Source organism: Lipotes vexillifer, unplaced genomic scaffold (assembly GCF_000442215.2).
Source record: "Lipotes vexillifer unplaced genomic scaffold, Lipotes_vexillifer_v1.1 scaffold668, whole genome shotgun sequence".
NCBI classification, from domain to species: Eukaryota; Metazoa; Chordata; class Mammalia; order Artiodactyla; family Lipotidae; genus Lipotes; species Lipotes vexillifer.
Genome location: NW_006785319.1, coordinates 5,647,136 through 5,665,902, shown reverse-complemented (window position 1 = coordinate 5,665,902; position 18,767 = coordinate 5,647,136). Strand labels below are relative to the sequence as shown.

Sequence of the window (18,767 nt, the reverse complement as noted above, 5' to 3'; positions counted from 1 at the left end):
GAAAGAAGTTCGGACTAGTGTACTTTAAATTGTGATAACATTCCGGTGGGCTTTGGGAAAAGGTTTATCACCTTCTCTTACCCCCTCATCCCCCTCCCCCGGCTGCCTCCTCCTCAAAAAGAAGCCTATGATAGCTCCAAACACATTTTCTTCATTTAAATTTTGTAAATTCTGCCAAATGACCACTTTAAAATCTTGTCTGGCCACAGATATAACCTCATAAGAGACACAAAAGGGAAAATAACCGTGCTGCTATTACTGATTAAAAGATTGGCACATGGGCTTCCCTGGTGGCGCAGTGGTTGAGAGTCCGTCCGCCTGCCGATGCGGGGGACATGGGTTCGTGCCCCGGTCCAGGAGGATCCCACATGCCGCGGAGCGGCTGGGCCCATGAGCCATGGCCGCTGAGCCTGCGCGTCCGGAGTCTGTGCTCCGCAATGGGAGAGGCCCTCGTACCGCAAAAAAAAAAAAAAAAAAAGATTGGCACAAAATCCTAATGGGAATCAAAACAATGACTGGAAAACCAGGGACATTATTCTACGTCACCTCCAGACTCCTAAGTCACAGAGACGGAGCAGAGAGAAACAAGAAACATAACATATTATGTTTGCCTTGTTCTTTCACTGTGTGCAATCAAAACAAGGCACGGAATTATGAAATTATTTGCTTTTCAGTTACATTAGGAGAAATCATTACCAAGCACAGGCTTCTAATCAATAGAAAGTATTTTATTAGAACAGCATGTCTTTATCGCTTTTGCTTTGGGATATGCACCTGTCTGTACACTATGACATACATATGTCAACACTATGACTCTTTGTAATCACCTCATTCCCTTTTCCTAACTTTAAAACTCCAGTGAAACACAGAAACTAAGATTGTGACATTACTTTCTTGTATGAACATTGATACATGAGGTAGTCTTTTATATATAATTCAAACAGTAATTATATCTAGAAGTGAAATCTTTTTGAAAATTGGAAGATTTACTAGAAATTATTAAAATTCAAATGACTTCTTAAACAGTGAATTTACAACGTACCTGTAAAATAAGTTTTGGGGTAAAAAGTTTTAGTTATCATTATTCCCTTCAAAGTCAACACTGCCGAAGCCTAAACACTTTCAGATTCCTGAAGTCTATCAACAGAGATGGTATTTTTTATGGAGATTTCATCCTGGTCAGGATTTGCTGAAGTTTCATCAACACTGGAAGCATCATAATATTGCTTATCTCTGCATCACCATTTTGCTTGAGGTGATGACAAATTATACCATTCTGTAAACCAGCAGAATATTTACTTACGTTTAGTTTAAAATAAATACAACATTAGATGACGATAAATTCACCAGAATTCATGTTTTAATATATTATTCATGCCACACACATGGAGAACAGTGAGTCATGAACTTTTCACTATACTCAGTAAATCCAAAGGAAGCACTTAGCATTTTGTCATCAGAACACAGGCTTTCTAGAAAGGACAAATTAGTCTACAAAATTTGAGGCTAAATCTGAAATCCAAAATTCTAAATATCATAGATTTGATGTGTTCTTAAATCATTTCTGACCTGAAGAAAACGGTTTATGACATTTTCTGTAGAAAGACAAATTACATTCAAGCACATACAGGCCGGTATAGAAGATGGTCCATCCAGGCATATATTAATGTTGGAATTGGGGTATGAATACAAATGAATTTCTAGGACTGTTATTTGAATAAGAAAGTACTTGTGCAGCTCCATAAATCAATTAACCATATACAAAGAAGAATCGCTAGATACAGACAAATAGGACATGTACATTCTTCATTTCAAAAATCAAAACGTCTACGATTGTGAAAATAAGGTTGTTTCACGTGAAAACAAAATGAAAAACCTCACAGCAGGTACTGAGGGGCAAATGAACTGTATTGTTAACAGGACTTGAGGAATTCTAGTAACTCTGCCCATTTCTCAGAACAGCCCAAACAGGCCGCTGTGTGTGGTGGTGTGGGTGGCACACCTGGACCACCCTCGGGGTCCCCTCAGCATCCTGAGAGTTCCACCTGTCCAGGTACACGTACCTCAAGTCTCTTCACCTAGGAAGAGAGTTTTTCATTCCAGAGTCTCTTTTATCAGCCTTATCCTGTGATTCAGAATTTGTTTGCTTTAGCATCAGGAATGTTTCTCAGAATTAGTGTTAATCAAAATCTTGTCTATTAAAATATTTGTTTGTTCTTAGGAAAATTAGTGTAGTTTATGAGCTATAAACACAATTTTCTAAGATTTAATTAAATATCTACGCATTATGTGTAATATGTAAACATTTTTCAGGTTGCTTTTTAATTATATTTTCAAGGCCCTATTTAAAGAAGAGCAAAATGTGTTTACATGAGACATAAAATCCTAGCAGTGAGTGTACAGACCAAGATGGGCAAAGTCAAGTGCTCGGGAAAAGGTGGAGCCAGCTGAGGCTATCAGAATGGATACCTGGCATCTGGGGCAGGCGAATGACAGGTAAGAAGTTAGACTTGGCAATCTGCTCTCGGACCACCCCACCCCACCCCCACCCCCCGCCACCCACCAGCCCCCCCCCCCCCCCACCCCCCGCCACCCACCAGCAGGCCAGCAGCCACCTCACAAGACAGGACCTGGCAGCCAACCAGTCTGGGGACCAGCCCTGCTTATCAGCCAGCCCTTCAACAGAAGGGCCCACACAGGGGTACCCCTAAGAGCACACAGCTCTGGTGACGGACATGAGTGTGCAGCTGGGCCTCACAGGACACTTCTCCAAGATCAGGAAACATAACCAACCTACATCATACATAGAAATAAACACAGAGAATTAGGCAAAAGGGGGAGATGGAGGACTATCTTAGAAACAGACAAACAAAATAAAGAGATCAGAACAGAAAAAAAGTGAAACAGAGACCAAAGAGAGAACAGAAAAGATTGATGAAGAGCTGTTGTTTGAAAACATAATCAAGATTGATAAACCTTTAGCCAGACGTATCAAGAATCAATGCAACCCCTATCAAAATAACAATGGCATTTTTCACAGAACTAGAAAAAATAATTATAAAATTTGTACTGATAATCAAAAGACCCTGAATAAGGGCTTCCCTGGTGGCGCAGTGGTTGAGAGTGCGCGTGCCGATGCAGGGGACACGGGTTCGTGCCCCGGTCCGGGAGGATCCCACATGCCGTGGAGCGGCTGGGCCCGTGAGCCATGGCCGCTGAGCCTGCGCGTCTGGAGCCTGTGCTCCGCAATGGGAGAGGCCACGACAGTAAGAGGCCTGTGTACCGCAAGAAAAAATAATAATAAAAAATTAAAAAAAATTTTTTTTTAAATTAAAAAGACCTACTGAATGGGAGAGGATATTTGCAAACTATATACCCAATAAGGGGTTAAAGTCCAAAATATATGAAGAACTCAACACAAAAAATAAAGGAAGAAAGGAAAGAAGGAAGGAAGGAAGGAAGGAAGGAAGTGACCCGATTAAAAAAGAAGCAGAGGATCTGAATATAAATTTTTCCAAAGGAGACATACAAATGGCCAACAGGCACATGAAAAGATGCTCAACGTCACTAATTGTCAGGGAAGTGCAAATCAAAACCACAATGAGATATCACCTCACACCTGTCAGAATGGCCATCATCGAAAAGAACGCAAATTAACAAATGTTGGTGAGGATATGGAGAAAAGGGAGCCCTCGTGCACTGTTGTGGGATTGTAAACTGGTATAGAACGTATGGAAAACACAATGGCATTTCCTCAAAAAACTAAAAATAGAACTATCATAGGATCCAGCAATTCCATTCTGAGTATTTTTCTGGAGAAAACAAAAACACTAATTTGAACAGATACACACAGCCCTATGTTGATTGTAGCATTATTCACAATAGCCAAGATATGGAAACAACCTAAGTGTCCATCAACAGCTGAATGGATAAAGAAGATGTGGTCCATATATACGACGGAATATTATTCAGCCAAAAAAAAAAAAAGAATGAAGTTTTGCTATTTGCGACAACATGGATTACCCTGGAAGGCATTATGCTAAGTGAAATAACTCAGAGAGAGAAAGACAAATACTGTATGATCTCACTTACATGTGGAATCTAGAAAACAAATGAACAAACATAACAAAACATAAGCAGAGTCATAGGTGCACAGAACAAATAGGTGGCCGCCAGAAGGGAGGGGGTTGGAGGGAGGAAAGAAATAGGTGAAGGAGATTAAGAGGTAGAAACTTCCAGGTATGAAATAAATGTCATGGCGATGTAAATGGGGGGACATAGTCAATAATATTGCAGTTGGAGAAGGTGCAAGATAGGGTTGGGGATTAAGAGGTACAAACTACTATGTATAAAATAAATAAGCTACAAAAACACACATAATTATAAAAATAAATAATATGTAAAATAGTATATAATATAAAAGTAATATACAGCACAGGGAATATAGTCAATATTTTATAATAACTTTAAATGGAGTATAATCTATAAAATATTGAATCAATATTGTACACTTGATATTAATATAATATTGTAAGTCAAGTATACTTCAATAAAGAACAATAATAAGATTGTAACACCTTTGTATGGTGACAAAGGGTACTTGACTAGCCATGGTGATCACTCTGTAATGTATAAAAATACAGAATTACTATGTTGGTCCCCTGAAACTAACACAATATTGTCAGTCAATTATACCTCAGTAAAAAAATAGGTTTGGCAAAAGCATCGCTAAGTATATTACTCTGAATACTCTAGGGGCAAAAGATCTTTAACCTCTGAGAGGAAGTCTCATTTTTTGATATATCAAAGGCTATTTGCAATTACTTATTTTGAATTATTATCAGATTGGGTAATATAGTTTTCTCCCATTAGTGATGTATAAAAACTCAAACTGGCTGCAAAACCCTGAAATTTAAAAAAATTACTCTTCCAACCGCAACCCTGAAAGAATGAAACTCTTCAAATAATACCTTTTTAAAAATTTATTGCTTATCCAATTTTGAAAGGTTACCTCCCATTTACAGTTATTACAAAATATTGGCTCTATTCCCCGTGTTGTACATACTTCCTTGAGCCCAACTTACACCCGATAGTTTGTACCTCTCCCTCTCCCACCCCTGTATTGCCTTTTAAGAGAACTGTTAAGTATATATTTCAGTTTGAAGATTAAACAGTTATTTATCCACCTTATAATGACATCCTATATGCCCATGATCCTTTTCCTTAAAGAGCAAATAACTGTATATTTGAACCCAGGGAATTGAAGCCATTAAATGATAATTTATAATACACAAAGTCAAGTTTTTTCCTCAAAATCTTTTTTTTTTAAATATTCCCCCATTCAAGGTGCTAAGTTTCATACCAATGGCTGGAAAGTTAGGCTCACAGAGAAGTGTTTATCTACGGCTTGTGTTCCGGCACACGGCTCCTCCACAGCAGCTGGGTTGAATCCTCTCTCCCTGAGCTGTCTTCTGGTCCTGACTCACCCTGCACGTGGGTCTCCAGCATCACCTTCCAGCCTCAGTCACACTTGGAAGCTCATTAGCCTCTGACTTTCCTAATAAATCCCACGTGCATTCCTTCCACCTCTGTTGACTCAGTTTCAGTCTATCTGGTTTTCTGTTTCCTTAACCACGTTGTGCATTTTGACAATATAATTTGAACACAATTTCCACGTTTTAGGATTTACCTTGATTTTAGAAAGTGCGTAAATAATGTTACCAAAATGGTTAGCTGAAAAAAGCTCACTCCAGTTTGATCTGAATTGCACTTTTGACTGTGTCATCAATGCATCCTGGCGAGTCAGCAGCCTCCCTGGGTCTTAACTTCTGCATGGATACAATTCGAAGCTTCATCTGTATGGATCATTTGCTCTAGATCATTCCACAGTCTATAAATCTTTAATAAAATTACTTATGTGAAGACACACAGCAAAAGTCAGCAGCATAGACAGTGAGTACCGGACACGCGTTGTGGTTTTTGACCTTGATTTGCACTACCGAGTGACCCAAATACCTCATCATGGCTTGAAGTATGACGTTGCATGGGGCGAGATTGCTTGAGATATCTGAATCATAGACAAGTTATAATGATGTTTGACAAATATATTCTGACAAGTAAATATGTTTTATTAAGCAGTGAGCATACTCACAATTATTAAAGACATCAATAAATAACTTCAAAATATCAGAACAGACATCACTATCAATCACCCTCATAAGCTATTTCTCAATCTGAGCTCCAATGGACTGAATGAGTAATAAAGCTTCGACACGTAGAAAATGTAGATGATGCTGAATTCAGACTCTAGGGTTCTGGGTCTCTGATGTTTCCATATATTTAATTCCCAACAGTATTTTAATTAGTAAAGACCTCTTCACTTAAACTACGGTAAAAGTATGTTCAACTACAAAGGATCTCCGTTATGTAAGATAAAGAGAGTCACTGTAGTTGTTACGGGCTAGAAATGCCCTCACGTCTATTTTCAGCAAGACACAGGCCAACAGACTGGGAATTCATGATCTTAACATGAATGCGATAAATCTTAACATACATAATTAATAAGTATGTATAAGAGAGTTACTGATTGCTTTCAAGCCAATAAAAATGTTACCATAAAGCAAAATTTCAGGAACTGAGTCAAATATTTACACAAAAGTCAGGTTGGATTTTCACATGTTTTGATAGCCTTTCACATGCCAGACACATATTACAATTCTATTATTGTAGCAATCTCATGCAATGTGCATTATTCTTTAAATTCTGAAGCTAGGAAGAGGTAGGTTGCGAGAGCTTCATTATCTTCAAGTCTCTACTGCTTGTCTTTGACCACTGTGGATGTCACGTGTTCCCCTTCTCATTTTGAAACTGATGTTTTTCTTGCCATAAATGTACATACAAAATTTTAAATGTCATGGAAGACCGCACTCCCACAGTTCATAAATTTCTAGATCAGTTTCACTTAATAGGTAAAAAATGACAACATAGCTCAAATTTTACTTAAAAAAAGATCTACCACCAGTAAGTGGTATCTGGAGAGTACATATGGCCAATGAAACCCGAAAATTATCTAGAGTGTAATAAATAATACAACACCATACATGTGATTCTGATTCAGGGAATCAGTATGAAGATTAATTAACTAATATATAAACTGGTCCTATTTAATTTGTGTTGACATGCATGTTTGCATGTCAGATATGAGCATATGAGAATATTTGCTCACTATACTCCCTGTATTTAAAATAAGAATTAGAAAACGCTTCATTTTTCCAATTATTAATGTTCACAAGTAAAGCAAGCTTTTAACCATTAACTGTGTCCTTAACCTTCAGCAGATCTATAGCAAAGCAGGAACTAAGATTTGAGTTCAGGAAAATGTGTGATTCTTAAAGATCAAGGAGACTCTATATTTGGAAAACCATCTTGACATTTTTAAAATAACAGTGACAGATATGCAGCTTAAAAAGGCAAAAATATTCCACCTAAAAGAAAATGACTAATAACGCAGCACTTATCAAAACACATGGGAACAGACTGATCATTCAAGATGTATTTTTCAAAAATTCTACCATCTAAAGAGTTGTCAGAAAGGTCTTTTAAAACTGTTCTATTATTTTTATTCATAATATGTTATTACGTATGGTTACAGTTACTGACCACGTTCTAGGAACGGAATGAGACATCATCCAACCTGTACCTGGCTCAACCAGTAACTTGTCATCTTCTAACCTAGAAAGAGTACCCATGCATCCTTCTAAATACTGCTTATTTTGTAGCCGAGCAGGACCCTACAGGGCCTCCCCAGAATAGCCTCCCACCCATGTCCTCCACCTGCCTTCTGTCTGCAGAAAAACTTTAGTCAAAGAATACATTTAAACAGAGAAGTGAGAAAATGCAGAAAGGAAAACAACCAAGCAAGACAAAATAATAATAGTTCAGCCATTGAACAAACCCAAGGACCTTTAGTTCCTCCTCGAGGGCTGCAGATAATATTCTGAGCCATGGCCTTCGAGCTGTTTTGCAGACACCGAAGCTCCCATCAGGTGGGAGAAGTTAACTGCACGCTGCCCACAAGCACTTAGACCCCAGACCGGCTGGAACCAGAAGGTTGATGATGCTGATTCCCGATGACCTCACCACCAGCCAATCAGAAGAGGGTGAAGAGTGTCCACCAGCTGACCACACCCTGCTCCTTGAACACTGCAAGACCCATCACTACCTCCTCCAGAGCGGGTCACACAGTCTTGAGGGCATTAGTCCACTGTGGCCCCCTCTGCCTGGCAAAGCAGTAAAGCTATTATTTTCTAGTTCACCCAAAACCCTGTCTTCGAGTTTCTATTCGGCACCAGCGAACAGAGGCCGAGTTTCGGCAACAATTTTACACATTTATTTAGTCATGAATACACCCTACAATGTGCCCAGGTACTATTTTACAATCTGGAGGTTCCAGACAGTAGAGTCGCTGAACTCAGGGAGCTCAGAATTCTTTTGGAGACACAGAGACAAGCGTAGCATGGGGTGTGGTTCTCCTGTAGCCCAGGAAGTGACGAGGAGTGTGGGGTTTATCTGAGCAACTCGTCCTTATCTCTGAGGTCCCAACTCCGATGTCGTTTCTCTTGTAAAATGCTTTCTGACTCCACCACCGGCTCCCTTTGTAACTTACACCTTTATTTCGCTATCACTTCTAGTCTAACAGCCATGGGCATGGTCACCTTTCTCGGTTTACCAGCCTACCCTCATGGGCACCTACTTCTGAGCCTCTGCCTCGTACCCGCGGCCTCCGCTGAGCCATCACAAACATCCCTGTGCCTGATACACACCCACTCCTCCCCTCCTTCTGCTATTTCTCCCGGCTCTGAGCGTGGGAGATGACAGAGCCACTGAAAGCAAGAGCCTGCATTTTGTGGCCCCCAAACACTTCTTGTCTCTGTGGAGCCCCCATTCGCAAGCAAGCAGAAAGCAGCTGGGCATCAAGAGACGGTGTGTAATGTGTATGCCTATGGCTGATTCGTTTTGTTGTGCAACGCAAACTAAGACTGTATTGTGAAGTAATCATAGTCCAATAAAGGTCTATTTAAAAAAAAAAGAAAAAAGAGAGCCGGTGTGTAAACTGGATTGAACCACAGCATCCCCTGGAGTCAACACCCCAAACATTCTCACCTACAGACCATTTACTCAATCATATTCCTGACTTCCTTTTGGTTAGATCATGCTTCCAGAGCTAGCATTCAAAATTGAGGAATGTGCTTCTGTCCTAGGTTTTCTGTAGCAAATGAACAAAACCTTTCTGGTTTCAATCCACAGAAGTTCCCCTTCTCACAGGGATGGAGGTCAAACGTCCAAGATCACCTTCACTGGGTGCTGGTGGGGCCGCACTGGGGGTGAAAGGTAGGTCCCAGGTGATGATCTGTCCCTTGCCCCTCCTGTCTTCTGGTGTCCTTGGCACTCCCCGGCTGCTGGCCCATCTTTCTCTGCGTCTCCCCCTCTGTGTGGCCCTGTCAGCACTCCCTCTGTCTCTATTATAAAGAGAAATCGTGCTCATTCTTAGCAGCCCCTCTCTAATCCAGGGCAACCTCCTTCTCAGACCTTCAATGTAACCGCATCTTTGGCCCTACAGGTAACACTCACGGACAGCAGGGCTCAGGATGTGGACAGATCTTCCAGGCTGATGCTCAGCCATGCTAGAGGGAGGGTACTTGGCAAAAGAGAGGCTTAACGTCTCACAACCAAGTCACTTCAGTTCTGAAGCCCTGGTCTGGAGGGATGTCTCAGCGATGGTGGATCCTGCCATGTGCTTACAGTGCCCTAACCGGTAGAGGATGGACGAAGGGTCCCTGGCCACACCTGGGGACCAGAGCAGCTCGGTGCTTCGCGGCCAGCGTGCTGTAAACCCACATCGTGTCTCCCTGAATCACGGCATCATTTTATTTCTTCATTGTACTGGTTCTTAAGGAAACTGCATGAGTGCCACAGCTGTGAAGAGTAGAAAACAACCAAGTCCCCATTGTCCTGGTCAAACGATAAAAATAGGTCACCTCAACGAGCCCCATGTGACCCCCAGTGTGACTGGGACAAGAAGAGAAGACAAAGACAGTGGGGTTCTTCTTTTTGATCTTTCGCACTTAGGAGTAGCGATCCTTGGGGGATGCTGAGAGGGAGCAGGGGTGACAGACTGAGTGTCACGGGTGGGAGAAGATAGACTCACCCAGGTCCAGGCCACCGCGTTACACCAGAGCGCCGAACACAGGCTCCGCTCTCACTGAGAGCTGGTTGTCTCTTCCCAACTTTGCAGGTTGATCTTTCCCAAGACTTTCCGTCCTCTCCACGAACACCTGCTCACCACAACTCACTGTTCTTTCCCCAGCAAGTTTCCCTGAGCCCGGCACATAGTAGGTGCTCAATAAGTAGCAGTGAATGGATAAAAGGAGGGAGGGCGGGAGGGAGACCAGGGATCCCTGGCTAAGCACTGAGAGTGGCTCCTATGTTCTTATCTTAGCTCTATGTCCACGTACAAAGTAGAAATTCTATAGCATTACTTTAGCACTGAATATTATAAATAATTGTTAAGTCCTTGTTAAAAGTCATTATAACTTGCCATATAAAAAGCCAGCCAACTGGAATAGGACAAAATAATAAACCGGGCTCTGAATTCAAACAACAGTCACATTTCCCAACAATTATTTTATGCTACGTCACAAAGGAATGTGGCAAAGTTCTACTCTGTTTCCTTCAATAGGTTCGGTTCCTCAAGGACTCTTGTCAGCCTCGTGTTTTAGCGTCTTTAACCCGCCCTTCGTCACTCATCCAGGAAGCAAGTGTCAGGAAACGAACAACGTGCTCTCCGCGACTGTGCAGGGAACGGTGATTTCCACATGCAGCTCCTTTCCAATAACTCTTTAGCTCCTGTAAAAACACTACTCATTTGCTGCCATTTTTTCTTTCTCACTTGACTTTTTAGAGTAAAATCCATTTATTCTACAGCCTCATGCTAATTTCCTTTGAAAATACTCCGCCACAGTCTCTTGCCCCTGTGACAGCGTTTTTCTGACCACTGGGGGTCACAGACACATAGGAGACAAGAGTCCCCTGCAGCCCAAACTCCTCACAGCACTGCCTGCAGTGTGTAAAAAGATGGCTAGCGGGCTTCCCTGGTGGCGCAGTGGTTGAGAGTCCGCCTGCCGATGCAGGGGACGCGGGTTCGAGTCCCGGTCCGGGAAGATCCCACCTGCTGTGGAGCGGCTGGGCCCGTGAGCCATGGCCGCTGGGCCTGCGCGTCCGGAGCCTGTGCTCCGCAACGGGAGAGGCCACGACGGTGAGAGGCCCGTGTACCGCCAGTGATCTATCGTGTTTACTGTTATCTTACTGACCAAAGCTGGGGAGTGTGATTGCTGGACTGAATAAAATGTTCCTGAGTCCCTGGTGTGGACTCTCAAGGCTGAGTAAAGGGCTGGAGGGTTCTCTTCTGGGATTTGGCCCCTGTCTTCCTATATTGAGGGGATGCTGAAAGGGGTAACTGAACCCAAAGCAGGTCTGCCCTAGACTTGAGATCAAAGAATATCTGTGCTCTCCCTTTGTGTTTCTCATTGGAAGCTTTGTTTGCTCTTTGTTTTTTGTGTGTTTATTTTGTTTACATTGCTTTGATAAAATCCAAGCTTGGGTTACTTAGGATTTGGAATGTAAGTAAGTAAAGAAACCCTTCAGCTTCTTTTGATCCTACTGATATGTTATGCAGACATCCCAGGTTAGGTGACGAAGAGTTCCGTGGGTTATAGCAGGCAGACTGGCATATGCACTGGTTTCATGCTGAAGCTCCAGTGTGGGGTCTTCTTTGCACATGTGTCCTTCGGTGAAAATTTTGGGTAATCTGGGCTCCTTTAATCACTTCCCAACAACAGACTACACATAACCTTTGGTAAGCCTGCCCCACAAATTTCACTGGACGTACGTACAGATCTGTGTTCGTGTACCACTGTGACACTTGTGGACGCAGGAACTCTATAAGCACGTTTACAGAAAGAGTCTAGTCCCTGAATCAACAGGAGGAGACCCCTTCTGACCAAGACCACCCTTCTTGATTAAATACGTGGAGAATAAATTATTTTTTATTGTGTCACACCACTGAAATTTGGGGATAAATTTGCTGTAACATAATATTACTATAAATAATATATATACTTAAAGCAATCTAGGTGTATTAATATCTAAAATACATGTCATTTTAATGCAAACCATAAATGAAATGGTAGAAAGCAATTCCTAGCCTTTCTGATTTCAAATCAGACATCAATTCAACCACTGCAAATAAAATTTATTTTAAAAAAATTTATTACTTTCTTTAAGTTCCCCAAGCTTAGAACCTCAATCTTGGACTCGAAAGTATGAAGATATAAAAGAAGCAGAAACAAAATTCTCAAAAAATATACATTGAAGTCAGTGTCATGTTTGTGAATTTCTATTTTTTTTTTTTTTGCGGTACGCGGGCCTCTCCCTGCTGTGGCCTCTCCCGTTGCGGAGCACAGCCTCCGGACGCGCAGGCTCAGCGGCCACGGCTCACGGGCCCAGCCGCTCCGCGGCATGTGGGATCTTCCCGGACCGGGGCACAAACCCGTGTCCCCCGCATCGGCAGGCGGACTCTCAACCACTGCACCACCAGGGAAGCCCTTAATATGCAATGTGAAAGAGTTCCAAGATGCATTCTATTTTAAGATAACTAATGGAAATCACATAAAGGCATTAAACTTAATTTTTTTACAACTCACTTTAACCAAGTATGCAAATGTCTATGTCCTACTGAGTTATCAAATAAGGTTCTTCCTCTCGAAATTACACACATAAATTTACGCAACCACCTGAGTGAATCTGTAGATGTTTTTTTCAGAGCTCTAGGAATTTTTTAGGAATTTGTTGTTGAATAGCATCTCTACCATTGTCATCAAGAGAAAATAAATTATGATATAATAATCCTTTGGTGAAGCTAATTTGTCCAAACCCTTAGATTAGCATGCAGATGTTGAGTTGCTGCTGACACTTTACTAAGTATAGAACATAAGAAGAAATTAAAATGCAGTTGTGAATTATTCATTGAGTTTTCTGTTCAGTAACCATGAGAGCCTGCGGGGTCTTTGATTCTGAAAGCAACTCACAGCCACCTCTGCAGAGCTTCTGCTTTCTCAAGGAGATGAGGAAAATTATACATCTTTTGACAGAAAATTGTCACCTTTGGCATTTGCTTCAGGCTACGCTCTCCAGATCCCATTTGAAATAATTTCCTGGAGAGGTTTGAGCTCTGTCTTCTCTGATGACCTATTTGAACTTCCTTTTCAGACTTCTGTCTCTGACAGAATTTTTAAATGTCTTCATCTTAATGCAGTACAATGGCTGGTGAGCGAGATTTCAACTTCTGTCCTTTCCTTAGGGCCCCTGGACCCACCCCTATGCGGGATCCTTGCACTCCTGTTTGATAGGACTCATTAATTCTAGTTTGATTCATTAAGAAATTATATAATTACATAAAGCAATTTTTAATTGTGTTACCCATAACGTTTTTGAAAAATGATGCAAATATTTCATTATGCAAACTCACTATGTATAAGCCTTGACATAGATAATCCCACAAGGTCTGAGGCACTCATGGTCAACAGGGGCGGGGGGGAAAGTCCCAGGGAGGAGATAAGATCCTTACATCATGAAATGACTTGGTGACAGTGACCTGAAGTTCTCTGTACTGACATGGTCATATTTATGTCCAATACACAGGTCTCAACTGCAAATTCCAATGAACACATCTTGTTGGCAGCAGTTGAATGACCCTGTACTACTGATTTAAAGATATATGTTAATTCGTTGATGAAAATGGCATAGCATTGTTGTGATGACTAATGAAAACATCTTTTTCTTTATAATTTTGTTTTCCTTTTCTTCTATTGTTAATTTCAATTTTTTGTCATTTAGCATTTTTCTCGTGTTGAGAACAACTGTAAAAAATAATTCCAAAATCAATATTTAAAGAGGGATAAGCAAAATTAGGTGTAAAGGAACAAGAGCTAAGCAACAATTAAGTTACCTTCTACATGAGGTTTATACACTATGGAAGAGTAGAATTTGCAACTTATATAAATGATTCACTGATCCTAATGTTTTTTTAAAAATCCTGACCAATCTTTCGTTAAATTAAAAAAGAATGTTAGCTTTATGTTTCACTTATATATGCAGGGTTGCTCTGGTCTGAAGTGACGGGTTGGTGTCCAGAGAGCACCAGCTTAGCGGTAATGTCCTAACCCTTCCCAATTCAGGAGTTAGCATCTCACTAGATTCTCATGCATATTCTGCATCTTCACTGCATTCCCAGAGATGTCAAAGTGCTCAGGACTTGAGGGCTGTGGATCTTTTCCTTCCTAATTGTGTCCACACTGTAGGTGCCCAGAGATTGTTGACCCAGTACCATTAAATCATTCCTGATTTTTTAATTTGAGCTGGGATCAGAAATCTTCCATAGAATATTTCAGTAAGATCAATAGAAGGGGCAAATATATTTTAGCAGTCTATCCTTACAGTTAGGATGTGAATCCTGGTAAGATCTTCCTTCAGAAATCTGCCATTTCTATGTATTAGTTTCTTCATAAAGTCAATAACTTCTTCTTTCAAATACCTGCTTAGTTTTTGAGTGCTCTTAGTATGTGTTGCTTAATTTAAATACAATAGCAATGTCAAGGAGTGTTCTGTCTATGGTCACTTCTAGGAGTTTTATGGTTTCAGGTCTTACATTTAGGTGTTTAACCCATTTTGAGTTTATTTTTGCATATGGTGTGAGGAAATGTTCTAATTTCATTCTTTTACATGTAGCTGTCCAGTTTTCCCAGCATCACTTGTTGAAGAGACTGTCTTTTCTCCAGTGTATAGTCTTGCCTCCTTTGCGGTAGATTAATTGACCATAGGTGCGTGGGTTTATTTCTGGGCTCTCTATTTTGTTCCACTGATCTGTGTGTCTGTTTTTGTGCCAGTACCATGCTGTTTTGATTACTGTAGCTTTGTAGTATAGTCTGAAGTCAGGGAGAGTGATAATGTTCAGTTTTGTTCTTTTTTTTTCTCAAGATTGCATAGGCAGAACACTGTTTGACATAAATTGTAGCAATATTTTTTTGGATCTGTCTCCTAAGGCAAAAGAATTAAAAGCAAAAATAAACGGGACCTATTTAAACTTAAAATCTTTGGCACACCAAAGAAAACCATCAACAAAATGAAAAGACAACCTGCTGAAATGGGAGAAAATATTTGCAAATGATTTTGGCTGATAAGGGGTTAATATCCAAAATATATAAACAGCTCATACAACTCATTATATTAAAAAGAAGACAATTAAAAATGGGCAGAAGGCCTGAATTGACATTTTTCCAAAGAAGACATACAGATGGCTAACAGGCACATGGAAAGATGCTCAATATCAGTCGTCATCAGGAAAATGCAAATCAAAACCACAATGTGATATCACCTCACACCTGTCAGAATAACTATCATCAAAAAGCACACAAATAACAGATGTCGGTGAGGATGCAGAGAAAAGGGAACCCTTATGCACCGTTGATAGTATTGTAAATTAATGCAGCCACCATGGAAAAGAGTATGGAAGTTCCTCAAAAAATTATAAATAGAACGACTATAAGACCCAGCAATTCCACTCCTGATTACACGTTTGAAGAAAATGCAAACGCTCATTTGAAAAGATACACACCCCCTACTGTTCACAGCAGCATTATTCACAATAGCCAAGATATGAAAGCAACCTAAATGTCCACTGACAGATGAATGGATAAAGAAGATGTGCTACATATATATTGACAGAATGGAATACTACTCAGCTAGAAAAAATTAACAAAATTCTGCCATTTGCAACAACACAGATGGACCTAGAAGCTATCATGCTTAGTGAAATAAGTCAGAGAAACACAAATACTCTATGTTTTCACGTATATGTGGAATCTAAAAAATATAACAAACAAATGAATATAACAAAACAGAAACAGACTCACAGATATAGAGAACAAACTAGGGGTTACCAGACAGGAGAGGGAAGTGGGAGGGCAAGATAGAGTAGGAGATTAAGAGACACAAACTACTATGTATAAAATAGATAAGCCACAAGGATATACTGTACAGACAGGGAATAGAGGCAATATTTTATAATAACATTAAATGGAGTAAAATCTACAAAAATATTGACTCACTTATGTTGTACACCTGAAAATAATATAATATTGTAAATCAACTATGCTTTGATTTTAAAAAAGAAAATAAATAAATTTAAGTGAAAAATGCATAAATAAATCCATTAGCAAGATTTAGAGTACTTCTCTTGCTCAACTGGAAAATAAGGGGATTCCTAACAATACATTTTTCCCTCCAAGCTGATCCCCACACCACAAGTCAGCTTTAACTGTTAGTTCAAGCATATGTAAAACTTAATTTTCAAAAAGATTTAAACATTGGAAATGTTTAATGTATAAGGTGTACATCAAACAACAGAGTGAGAATAATAACCATGGCAAAATGCAATGGTCTTTATTCAGTTTAAGAAGTTTTCATTTCAATAACGGTAAACTTTAGAAGGTTTCAACGAGGAATACAGACCATGATGAAAAATTACAGTTCTGTTCTTTTGGGGACAGTTTCTCGTAAGCTGTTAGCTCTCTAATTCCTTAATTCTGCACACTATTTTGAATTTAATCCTTTTGCTGTTAGATACATTTGACTGACATTCTTAAGAAAAATGACTTCTCTTTCCAAAAGTAAAGAAAAGGAGCTGTAATGAGATTATGAAGAAAATATATGATTTTCCCCTCAAAATAATGAGGGTGGAGGTGTGGGAGAAGGGCAGTAAAACACAAAGTAATAAATGTTTACATACATAAAAGCTGTCAACATACCTCACCTACTATGTGTGCTACAGTTGTGCAGGTTTTTTACTACCATCATTATATTTTACTCTATCATAATTAAGTGTATTGTACGTAGGATGCAGCTATTCTTACAAAATTGCCATAAATCTTGTTTAATATTCTCTTTGTAAAAAGGGACAGTAACAAAGTTCGATTCACAGCTCTTTAATAATTCTGGTGGCACCATAAAAATGAAAAAAAATGCAGCCTTTCATGAGAGAAGATAAATCAGAGAGAAATGGCTGAAGAAAATGACTGCACTATGAAAAGATCAGACCCTTAGATTAACATAAAAGGCACTTATGGGAAACACTTGCATTTCCTGTCAAGTGATCATAAGACCAAGTACAGACAAGAAAGTTAACCCCCGTTTTCCTGCAAGACAAGCTGCCACAAGAACAACTTATTTTTGCTGCTAAATATCATCGTTTTGAGATTTCTTTTAAGATCACATTTAAAATAAAGTTTTAAAAATAATACACAGTCTCTAATTAGATTTGATGTAAAAATATAAATATGTCAACTTGTCACTGGCAAGGAGTGAAAATGGGCTGTTTTAGGGTTTCTGCTGGTGTCTTCCTCTATGTTTCTTACAGATTCACATACATACCCACATACGTGCACACACACACTCACATACATACTCATACACACATGGGACTTTCGATCCTCACTCATGCTCTGAGCACCTGCACTGCTCTGGCTTAGTCACGCTAGTGGCTAGAAAATGTTCGCAACACCTTTTGCCTTGAAACTGGAGTATCATTTTGAAGCCATGCACTGATGCTCGTGAAAAATGCGTTACCTTCCCTGATATTTAATAACCATCCTCTAGATGTTAACTTTGCTCATCCTCAGTCTAACCCTACTAGAATATGATATATAACATTCAGTGCTACAGCCCCTGTGACTACAATACTCGCCAACATAGGTGTCCAAGAAATATTTATTTTCAAAAACATGACTAATTGGCAAGAATTAGTATCTCCTGTCTACGTATTGTTAGTGTCATTGCTCAGAGCATTAGATTTATGCTCAGTGTTTATTTTCACTGAAAAGTTGCTCTTATATTAACCACTTACGTATTTCCTGATGCTGAATTTGGCGCAGGTGACATGGTTAAAGGTTTAACTTCCTTTAAGGAGAAGGAGCCTCTCAGGTTCTCACAGGTGTTACTCAGAAAATTGTTGGGGAACTGGACCTGCCTTCTCGGTTATTACTGGGTCTTCCCGAATCCTGCTGGTGTTTGGATCTTTTACTCTCTTCTTTCTTGGCACTTTGTACATCTCACACATTCCAAGCACATGGATACAGAACAGGGTAAGATGATACCAATTACGATGTTTCCTAGGTAGTGACAGAGCTCACGTTTCGTACTCATCACCACCGTTGCTTCTGGCAAACTGCACTTTGACATGCATTTTTAAAAGGTACACACATCCCTGAACCACGGAAAGCCTGAAAATATTGCCAACATTGTTTAACTTATCAGCGTTTAATAAACCCTCAATTTACGGAAAGACATACAATTAAAGATGCTCTGTGAGTTAATTAATGTTAAATTATTTTGGAAATAGTGGCAAGACACATTTCTTTTACCAAGAAAAGTCCTAATGTGTGTACTCCGGAATATGCATCTTCAGGCATATTCTGAAGAGCACTCTTCCCACAAAAGGGCTCAGGTATTCCTCACATAATTCCAGATTTTCCAGTCCAAGTGCAGACTAATTCTGATAACTTCAGAACTATAAGCAACAATGTGATCAAGCCAACATACACAGAAATATTCATTTTATCTTTTTCTTTTTTTTTTTTTTTTTTTTTTTTTTTTTT

At 39.9% G+C, this 18,767-nt stretch overlaps 1 protein-coding gene across 5 annotated transcripts in view; it reads right to left on the bottom strand.

Annotated features, from left to right (window-relative positions):
- SPOCK3 (SPARC (osteonectin), cwcv and kazal like domains proteoglycan 3) overlaps positions 1 to 18,767 on the bottom strand; it is a 445,886-nt gene that overhangs the window by 194,593 nt on the left and 232,526 nt on the right. The window lies entirely within an intron of this gene.